Genomic DNA, 12,062 nt, shown 5'->3' on the forward strand with positions numbered 1-12,062 from the left:
AGCTACAACAAACTAAATTTGCGACCCGGAAATCATTAACATACAACGCTATTTTCAGTACGTTTGGTAATCGTATTGTGCAGAGGGCAGTGATAATTTGTACAACCTCGTAATTTATATCATGACATGTGCATCGCAGTACAATTCCCGGTTATGACCCACCGTTGACACGATTGCTATTGCTAACCGTAATTAATAAAATGATATACTGAATTGTATTTGGTATTAAAATATGGATCCTGTGCATCTAATAATAATGGCACCAAAAATGCTGACGATAATCTGAAGCTATTTTGCTTAACATCACATAAGTTAATTAATAATGAATGTTGTATGTTGTAATACATATATACGCGATTAAAATAGGATGTAATTAGTCGCAAGGTGTTGCGTCTAAGGGTGCGTTGTTTGTGTAGTGAATGGACGGTGTGTTATCTATGTGGGTACGGACGAGAGAAATTTGTTACGGAAAACTCAATTTCGTTGTTCACGCACACGTACGCGCATATTATATACACACACATATACGTGCATACGATCAGAGGCGATCCCTTGAAAAATTTTCCACCTGCAAAGTGGAAAATTCGCGCGAGTGCGTAGTGCCCGGACTCGGAACATGACCCTCGGTTAGGAGCTTTGTTCGCTCGGGCCGCACACATTGTTTAATTAAAATTTCAGAAAGGGCTAATCCGATGTTAATTAAATTTCATGTTTTGAGGCCGTATCAAAGCAGGAGTGATACGTTGCGCGCGACAACGCTTGTCGCGATAATGGGTCCGAAAAAGATTGGCGAGTTAGCACTGGATTAACAATGTGAATAAATCATTTTGTTCAGAAAATGAGAGCAGCGCTTAACGCCAGTTCATCTAATAATAAAGTGATTTTTCTTGACTACAATATTTCACTTTGTCATATTACAGGGTGCAGTTAAAGTCTCTTTATTATTTTTTAACTATATTTTTTTTCAGATATAACATATTTTTTTCTTTTTAAATATAACATTTTAAATTGTGGAACTGTACATCCGTATGTATATTTATTTTTGCCAAATACACTTTTTTGTACATACATGATCAGAGAATATTTAGGAGACAAAGTTTGGTCTTGTCAGGGTCGGCTCTAGCTTGCAGTTTGAGGCACCATACTAAAAGTCGCGTCATGGAGCGACAAATATATATTTTAAATATCGACGCAATGTTAATAGTAATGCATTTGCTTTCAAACTTATCAAACACTGAAAGTATATCAAATATTTCTAGGCAAAATTCTAATAAATCAGAATTTTTAATATATTGGGCTAAAGGCAAAATCTTAAAATTGATAAGAATCGAAAGTTCATTCCAAATTCTTATCAACGAATACATCCAAATGGCGAAACATATGGCTTTTTTATTCCAAAACAAAAAAATCAGTGTACTGTTTCTTTTGTATATTTTTTTCCCAATTAAAAATCGCATTGACGACTAAAAGCGTGAATATTTAAAAAAATATACATTATAGATTAAATACTCAGGAAACATCTAATTTTTTTTAAAGAGAATAGAATGTTGTACAACCATTGACAGTGCGTTTCAAAAACGGACAAACGAAAATACAAAACAATGGAGAAACGTAATTAAAATGATTAATATTCATCACTTAGTTTCACGAAACCCAAAATATTGCGTTACGAGGATCATCTGATAAGTTATATAAAAATGGTAACAGTATTTTTTTTAAATGAGCATAATATGGCAGCGTAATGAAGGAACGCGTTAGGAAGATCACTAATAATGAAGTTCACCAACAATTTTTTGGATTAAACATTCAAAATAAAATAATTATCACCTTTAATATTGTACAAAGTTGAAGAAAATAGTGTAACAAAATTGATTGTCGATTGCACGCCAAATTTCTCACATACTGAAAAAATGACAATAATAGTTCATTTTGTAAATATATTACCTTATATATAATACAAGAGCGTTTTTAGGTTTCATAAATATAGATGAAACCACAGGTAAGGGAAAGACAGAAAAAATATTCGAAACGATACAAAAACATGATCTCTCGTTATGTGATCCAAGGGGTCAAGTATATGATAACGGCTCCAATAAGAGAAGAAAACAAAATTGTGTTCAGAGCCGCATATCGTCCTTACATCCAAGAGCATTCTTAGTTCCGTATTCCTCTCATTTATGATGCAGCTATTTGTTTCATAGAGGCTTTGATTTTATTTTATACTATACAGCGTATTTATAATTTTTTCGCAACATCTATACAGAGTTGTAATATTCTAAAAAAGCATATTAAAAGGTTTACCTTAAAACTTTTTGATAATACTCGTTGGTCTAGCCCAGGGGTCAGCAACCTTTTGAGGCGGAAGAGCCAAAAGTTACAATTTACAAAATTTCCCAGTTTTTAAAGAGCCACGAACATTTTTATTTTAATATTATGGTATTTGATTAAGATTAGATATATCAATTTGATTTCTGATTTAAAATAATAGCTTTAAATATGAAATAATGTTTATTCATATAAAACCATTCATATGCACCAATAACTAAACAAACAGAACAGTGTTGCCACATTTCAAAAATGTCAGTTGTCCGTATACTCTCTACTCCACCTATTCTCACTGCTCTCTGATGAGTGTTATTATCCTGTTTAAAGTTTTTTTTTGCAGTTTAATATTTTTTATGAGTTTTGAAAATAAAATAATTATTAATATTTGCGCATGGAACTGGAGAGCAGCATCTTGACGTCAAAAGAGCCGCATGCGGCTCGCGAGCCGCAGGTTGCCGACCCCTGGTCTAGCCGAATGGTCAATCGACTCACTTAAACCGTTAAGATACCAGTTGGAACAAATAATTGAAGCTTTAAAGTTGTTTTAACTATAAAACAACCAATCGAAACTGCAAAAATTGGGAAATACATCAGAAGCTAACATATTACTCAACATTAAAATGTAAGGTTTGTTTGTTTTGTTATTATTTGGCAATTTATTAAACAATACAAACATTAGTAAATCTTAACAAGAAAAAAAATTAAATTTAAATCAGATTAATTCTATTATTTTCAGCTCAATGCAATTTTTTCATTATTATAATTATAAAGGTGATGAAAAGTTTAAAAATATCCAGGCAGAAGAAATAGCAAAAAATTAAATATTAAAGATAATTTTTAAAAAACCTAGAACTCGGACATTAAAACTAATATTTCCTCATGAAAATAAAGATTAAGTATAAAAAAATTAAGAATATTATTATGGAATAACTTTTTTTAATATTTTAGGCACCGCCATCGCGAATATTGTTTTGATTTGTTGGCAAAACACAATAGGAATTTTCACATACTTTTAAATGTAATTTTTATTATTCGATAATACAAAATTGTTTTTGTAAAGTAGCAACAGCTGTTATTCACAGCTCACGATTATAATTGGCAGCTGAAGGAATCTTAAAATTGTCGTTAAAACAATTGGAAAATATCAATTCTGAGCCAAGCTTAAAAATTATGTGTATAATAAAAAAACAGACATTGGTGTAATTAATTACATATTTTCAAAATCCAGAATATTTCACCAATCAAAACAAAGTTACTTTTTAAAAGCAAACATATGTAAAATTGAGAAAGAAATTTTTCGCAGACGAATTTTAAGGACTCTCGCGACTTCATTAAATCATTGGAATCCACTGAAAAATTATCATTGACACAACAATTAAAGAAAGAAATTTCACCCTTACAGAGAATAGTGTAAGAAAACCAACATTTTACGGATTAATTGAAAAAGAATTTAAAAATATTTTAATCGACGGGCAAGAAAACAAATAATGTACAGTGCCTTGTTATCGATTAAACCAACGGCAACACCAAACGAGAGGAATTTTTCCACGGTCAAAATTTTTTTAACAAGAAAAAGAACAAGAATAGATTTTTTATGTTATTTATTTTGCTTGTAAGCAAACGTGATACTTTTAGGAATCATTAAAAATGTTTAATTAAATAATAAATATATTGCTTTGCACCATAGCTTAAAATTTTATGTTTATCTTAAAGACCTTTTACAGTGTCTAATTTGAAACAATTATATAAAAGCTTAATAGGTTACATTTTAATGGATAATAAAAGCAATTGAACTTAATTTGTGTAAGAAATGATTACCACTATTTTAAACGACAATTATTTTAATTTATTTAGAATTAATATTGACTAATACAACAAGTATATTTATTATATGGCAACCATTGTCTTTAATATAATTTGTAGATTTTTAATTTCTCGGAAATTGTGCTCCTTGAGTATTTTTAAAATAGTAACCTATGCAAAATTACAAAACAAAGAATTAATGTCAGTGCATGTTGATTATTATATATTTATTTTTATCGCATATATTTTTAATTAACCGCGTTATAATGATTGCGTTGTTTGCTTGGCATAATGAATTACAACTTATTGGTTTCCTATTTTCCCTTATAGCATCCAGTATTTTTATGAAAACATATTATGTACTAGATTGAATAAAATTGGTTGTAACATAAATTTATGTCATAACTCTCTAATAAATCAGGACGTTTGGCATTCAGGACTATCTCGACATGACAGCTAAAAAAAGGTCCATGAAGTAACATATTAGTTATTTGATATAACTTGAGCTAAAATAATATAATTTTTAAATAACTAGACAAATTCTGAGAATCCAGGCAAAAATAAATTATAGACCAGACAAATCTGGACGTCTTGCAGCTGTACTTCTAGCGGAAATGGATTGACTTTTAAATTTAAATTAATGTAATGTTATATTTTTATTTAAGGACTTGCATTATAGTAACATATAAATAAATAATTTATTTATGAAAAGCTGAAAAATATATCTAAATAGACTATATTGATTATGATAATTATTTGTGAATTTGATTTAATTTCCAGACTGATATTTTTGCTACTCTTAAATTACAAGAAATTAAAATGCTATTTTATATTTAATCTAAATAAAAATTTCCCCACAATTTTTTTGTAACGGAGATACACAATAAATCTGGTTCTTATTATTCCAAAAATGGTAATCTTTTTAGATACTTGCAATATATTACGTTTTTAACTTCAGCATAGTCTGCGTAAATGTACGGTACAAAAAAAGACCGGTCTGCCGTGAAGCGTCACGTAAACGAAATCCGACGGAGGCATACGCGCCTATCGGAATTACCACGCTGATGAAAACAAATTGCGGAGATAGACAGACAGATTGATGCGACAACGAACACATGTTTAGTGGGGAAAGTTTCACTGTTTCGTCGGCGGAGATACGGCGATGAATAATAAAAAGCTCAGTACGCCATGTGAACCGCCGTGATTTCCCTTGTCGCCGATACACTTGACGTCGCGCAAGTGGAGACCCGGACCGGGAAGGATAAGGGGTGGGAAAGGGCCCGAAATGGTATGAGGCGCTCAAATCGTGAGGGCGTCGAGATAAAAGCTTCCAGAGAGGCATTTGTGAACATGTTATTAATTTAGTTACAGTCGCATTAACCCACTGCAAAAGACCCACCACGTAAGTCCCGCTGATTTATTTTAGGATATTCGTTATATTTAAGGTGCCTGTACCAAGTTAATAAATAAATTGCGACATAATACGAAATGCGCCGTGAATAATTGGTTTCAGGAAAATTTACCAAACTGTTTAATAACTTTTTGAAAAATTAGTGTTAAAATTTTTAGGAATATCCCGAAAATAAAACTTTTTATTTTTTAACTGTTCAGTTAAAAAATAAAAAGGATCTAGTTAATATGAATATATTTACATTTAAATTTAAAAAATACTATAACATCGATTGATAATAATAAAATATAACAATCCCTTGCTAAAATATATTATACTTTACTTTTTAGACTAATTTAATTTTATTTATTTTTAAAATAAATGAAAAGTAAAAAGCTTTAAAAGAAAATCTGCTATAAACATATTGACTTAAAATATGAATAATATAAGTTTATTTGTATTACTATTTTTTAAATATAATATTTACTATAGCTATTATCCCATTAATAAAAATTATTGAAAAACGCCGAATTTAATTGAAAGCTTAAAACCCATACTTTCCAATATAAATTTAGTAATTTATACTACAATATATCATACAGGCTTACTACTATATATATAAAACATTAATTTCATTACATTATGTCTGCCTAAAAGATAACGATTTTCGATTTAATCGACGATTTAACTCAAAAGTAATAAAGGTATTTGATCGATATAATTAAAGCTATATAAGATTTATTTTTTAAATATGAGCACTGTGATATCTACAATATATGGCTAGGATACTCACTTTCCAATATAAATTTATTAACTTTTACTACAATATATGTCATACAGGCTTATTACTATATTTAAAACATTAATTTCAATAAATTTTATCTTCTATAAGTAAACGATATTCGATTTAATCGATGATTTAACTCGGAAGCAATAATTTTAGCAATACTTATTTTTCATACTGAACCATTTTAATATTCTTGGCATTTATATAGATTAACACATTTTCCATTGTAACCTGACAGACGTCAGCTTAATGTGTTACAGCGGATTAAATCAGAAAGTATATATTATGCTGTATATCAGTCTTTTGCCTTTTTTAATCCAGCCGAACTGGAAATAAATTTTACTTTTTCAAGGTCAATAAAATTTTGAAGTGTGCGCTATAGCAGAACGGTCAATCATTAATAAATATGATCGTATGTGGTGCTCCTATTGCTTTGTATTTTTTGTAGGGTTACGCAGTAATAATTAAAAGCATCTTTACTGCCCCGTTTAACCCGATATTTATATTTATTTTTTACCTGTGGATATTCGTCTTGTCATTGTCAGAGACACTAATAAAGAGTTAATTATTTTGTTTTCGAATTAAATTTATTTAAATTATTGTACGATTAAATTTTGTTTGTACCAAAATAATCAATAGGTAATTAAAAAGTTAAAATAAAGTGGGGGGCAAATTTGTTGACTTGTATAAATGAGATTGACTCTATAGTTACTTCATAAATAGCTTATTTAATTAATAATAAAATAATGGAATTTACCGATAGTTAATAAATTGTTAAAGTCGTGTATAATTTTTGCAGTTTTATTTAAATCTACCGGGCTTTCGATAACAACAGTTTTTAGAATTGTTAAGCACATTGTGAGTAACATCAATAGGCAATTTAATAGCAAAGTAAATAACTTAAAAACATTTTTTTTAACTTCAAATAATAGTTTCTAAGCTTTTTTGATGCTCAAGCTAAATCAAGGTTTTCAAATGGCAAATTAAAACACGTGCGTTTTGCGAAATAGCGAATATTTTGTATTGTTCAAGTAAATAATAATATTAAGTAATCATTTTAAGAGGCTTATTCGAACATTTAGCAAGTAGTTACTGGTTTACACCACATTAAATTGAAAATGTAAATTATAAACTTTGTAATAGCGGCGCCTCTGTAAGGAAACCGCAGCACCCCAGGGCGCCGCGGTGTACACTTTAAGAACCCCTGACGCTACAAATACTGTTTATTTGCTGCTGTTTATAAATTATGCTAATCTATCATGTGCTAATGAACCAGTTCATTAGTAAACTTAACCGTGACTTTTTTTAATCAAAAATGGAAACCAAATATCTTGGCTTGGTCTACCATACAGTAGTTTAATAGTTCAGTCATGGTAATTATATTATCGAATAGTGAATGGATTTGGAAATGTGATTTTTTAACGAATTTAACTTAAAAACAGTGCTCATAAATTAAATTTACACTGCGGGTAAGTCATTTCGATGACAACTGCTGTTGATTGAGAGACCATTCACCTGCTTTTTGTATTTCTTATGATATTAAAAATATTACTAAGTCTACTTTCAAGAAAATTTGAGTCGTATATATTTTCTGTGCTCGAACTGCAGTTTAAGCAGCGTTTGTTAGTGCAGAATATGATTCGATTTTTAAAAATCAATTAAACTTTATTAATAAAAAACTTTTAATTAAAAATTATTAAACTGCAATGTGATGATTTACTAAAAGGCAAATTTCAATAAAATAAAGTACCAGAATTCTCTAAATGTGTCTTTTAAGTGACGTATATGACCAACTAATATTATTATATGCTTGGAGATTTATATTTAAATTTAGCAGCACTTGTGTGAGACATTTTTAATGATCAAGTACATTAAATTATAATTTTGGGTCAGCATTAACAGATAACTATTTACAATCAATTTTGACTAAATGTAAACCACAGTTTGAAACAGTTACGTAACTTTCCTATGTATAGATTATTATCAGAGATACGTATTCTTATCAATTTTCGATAGATTCCAAAAATGTTAATATGTATTCAAATAAATTAAATATGCAAATAAATGCTTAAATTGTGAAATTTTGCTTTCTGGCCCGCCGAGCCCAGAATATTTATTATCCGGCCCTTTACAAAAAATGTTTTCCGACCCCTCGTATATATAATCAATCATAAAAATCGACTTACAAATCCCTTGTTAATATTTCGTATTATTCAATCGACAATATCTAAACAATGAACCTTAATGGGGAAAAAAAACGTAACAGCTAAATCATCATGAAAATGTATATGTGAATGGAGTCAATTATAACTTTGTTTATGTAACTTTCTGCAATAATTAATTTAAAATCAGAATTTTATTTTGCAGTAAAAATATATAGCGACCACACACAGATGAGCACGTTTGAAATAGTCTTTGTTACAAACCCTAAATGAATGACTGTATTCAAAAATGATCATTAAACATACCTCGTTCCAATTTCATAAATAACACGAGCTTACAGTAAATATTTTCCGTCATTGAGAAAATTTTTTTGTGTCGAAACGGTCAAGGATATAAACGGTCAATACGACCTTGGACGAGCGAACGTCGCTTGTCAGGCAGTCAAGCAGACAGAAAGTCAGTCACGAAGTCACGAAGAGACATCTGGAACTCCCGAACGATCATCGCCGCAAGAGGAACTGCCTCCTGACACTCGCTGCAGATAGCTACAAGAACCCTTAGGATCGTCCACGGACATCATCCCTGCGCCAGCTTCACCACCACTTGGAGAAGACGTCTCGCCATTAATCCTTCGTCACACATATGTAAATATTGTAATAAAAAACTCTTACAAAATCCCATATTTAGTCTCGTTGGCCACGCGAGAACCCTAAAAATCTATCACAGCAATTTCAGGAAACTTTTGAACAGTCACCCTACCGTTTACGATATATGATTATCAATATAATAATACTTTTTCAGAATCAAATCCAGTCATTCAAATTACATATGCACGTCGGTAAATATGATTATATTCCCTACCCAAACCAAAAAGGTCGTCTTTTATGCGGTTCATACGTGAACGTATGAATTTTATTACACGGCAATTTGTATAACTTACAATTAGTGCTTAGCGTATGGACACACGTTTTACGTAGAGTCCGTAGGTCGTTAGACCCAAACCTGACGTGTATGCACAATAAGTTGACTTTAATTAGTTAATTACTAAATTTATTTAGCTCGGACGTGCTCTACGAATGTCCCCAGTTTGTAAGCGTTTTATTTGCTTAAAGCTTCTGCACATTTATGTACGTGAAAGATTCGATCGAATTCACAGGAATACTGTAAATACGTACGAGATTATATAAACTAGGATTATACGATACGGATTATTTTTAAATAATACGTAATAAATTCTGTTTGTTATTTATTATGTAACATAAGCTATATTAAATACGAGGAAGCATTTCCATTTTACTTTTTGTCCCGTCCACACTGTTCTTTGTGTGTCGGACAATTTTCATATTTCCGTCCACGCGACATGTCGCAGTTCGTGTCGAAAGAATGACATTAACAACGTCAGCCACCTATTTTCCAACTTCCCATCGTCGGACGTGTTTGTTATAGTGTGTTCCTTTCTCTCGTGCTCGCATAAATTTGTACACGGGCCTTTAGGACACTTGTCTGTCTGTCGTCCAATTCCCTGAACCATAACCGTTCGGGCCCTTACCTTACGGACCCACCTTTACCCTGCGAGTGTCGTATGCGTCCCAAACGGTTTGTAAGCAATAAAGAAGTCACGATATACGAGGTGCTGTTACAAACACCCTATACCGCTATATACTACAAAGAAAGGGAGCTAAAAGTATACCTAAGTTTTTGCGCAACGATTATTTTCACTCAATGCGTCATTTAATAAACATTTTAAGTTAACTCGGTAAGATACAAAATGTGATTAGCAAGTGATATTCTTACGAGAATGATATAATCATAAATAACGACGGAAATTGAATAAGATAGAAATTCCTGATATTAAATCCCTTAATGATATTCACAAAATACTTTATTGTCAAAAAAACCTATCGCTAAAAATCGAATAATTCTGATTGGCAGCCTTTTACGATTCATAACCGATTTGAGGGCTTCCGGTAAGGAAGCATATGGCATGATTCAGGAACAAACATATGACATGATTGATTCAATCTATTATTCTGAATATATATCAATGTACAACAATAGTTTGGCCACAATATCATTATCACACAACTCCATTAGAACTATGTTTATTTATTCACAGTAAACCTACAGACAAAACATGACAAGTATGAGCTTAATGCACTACAACGCTGTAACTATCAACACATAATATACGAAAACTATCAATACATATTGTACACACAAAATTAATGACGTTTTTATCAATAACCCTTAAGTATACTTTCTAATGAATTACTATTACTCTTTTTGTAATACCTTTCTGGTTTACAATTTAAAGAATTAAAAAGTGTAGATTTCACATTTTTTGTTAATTGAATATTTTTAATGTTTTATTAAAAGAAATATGTAATAGTTTGAAGGAGCTACGTCTATTGAATATATGGGCTACAATAAAACTTGCAAACCAAGATTTCAGCTTTTAACCCAAATTAAGCTAGCAGTGTGTTGTTATTTTGGTTGCTTTTCACACCATTCGATACTCATCGAGTCAAAGGTTATATCTTATTTTAAGACTTTAGAATTCTATGGAATTTTTAGAGTAAAATTTGTATTTAGGGGTTAGAATTGCCATTTGAAGCTCTTGAAGCCCTAGAATCGCACTGAGCTATAAAAGCGAAGCCCTAGAAGCTCTAGAATTGCACTCAAAAACGCATTGTTTTCAATACTCTCGCTACACAGCAGATCTTTCATGCAGGCAAGTTTTGTCTAGTTATAAGTTATTAGAGTATAGTGTCTTTTTATCTTTTTAAGATACCTATGTTAACCCTAATTTTTCATTAACATTCTAAAGCGCTTAAAAAATCGATTCTCCTTTGAATTTCAAATTTAGTTTTTATCGTCCAAAAAAATTAACATTGTTTCTTCGTCGTGCTTTTTTATCTACTTTAAAAACAACCACCAAATTGATCTGCGCAACGTGAATCCCTGTGACTTTTATCAGATCTGCGTTTCGGCATACTTTGTCAATTCTAAGTCTGGAACTCAACATTATAAGTTGGGGATAAAGTTGCATAGCGGATTCAATTTAAAGCATGAAAATATTTACGACTTTGAAGAACGTAAAGGCCCCGCGGACGGAAGCCTACAAATCGTTGGCTCCATTCGATAAATTCGATCGTGAAACACGGCCATGGAACGGAACAAACAACTCGGTCCATAAAACGGCGTCGCTTTTTACGGCGACGCTTTTCGGCGACGACAAAGAATATTTTAATTAAAACGCCAGACGGCGCGGCGTTTATATCCAGCGGCCGGGCGTCGGACTGCAAACGCCATAAAGACGTTATTATCGACTCCGCGAAAGGTTTCCAATTATTTTACGTCGTTAGGAAAATGTCGACGGAAAATCCGGAAGCGCCTTTCGTCGCGGCGCCGCTACACAACTTTCTTCGCCGAGGCAACTTTCCATGCAGAGGAAAACTTTGTGACTATTTCATTGTTTTATTTGCTAGTGTTCCGATCTGGTGGAAGTATCGCATTATTACCTCTCACATACGTAGTATAAAAACGATATTGAATTAGTTGAAAAAGTGACATCATTGACTTTCATTTTTATAA

General features: G+C 31.4%; 1 protein-coding gene across 1 annotated transcript in view; it reads right to left on the reverse strand.

Moving 5' to 3' along the window:
* The window catches only part of LOC148226544 (cell adhesion molecule Dscam2-like), a 234,248-nt gene that overhangs the window by 45,145 nt on the left and 177,041 nt on the right, over positions 1 to 12,062 (reverse strand). The gene's annotated exons all lie outside the window — the stretch shown is intronic.

The sequence above is a fragment of the Plectrocnemia conspersa genome, unplaced genomic scaffold (assembly GCF_051122295.1).
Source record: "Plectrocnemia conspersa isolate PC_06_02 unplaced genomic scaffold, ASM5112229v1 ptg000014l, whole genome shotgun sequence".
In the NCBI taxonomy this organism is placed as follows: Eukaryota; Metazoa; Arthropoda; class Insecta; order Trichoptera; family Polycentropodidae; genus Plectrocnemia; species Plectrocnemia conspersa.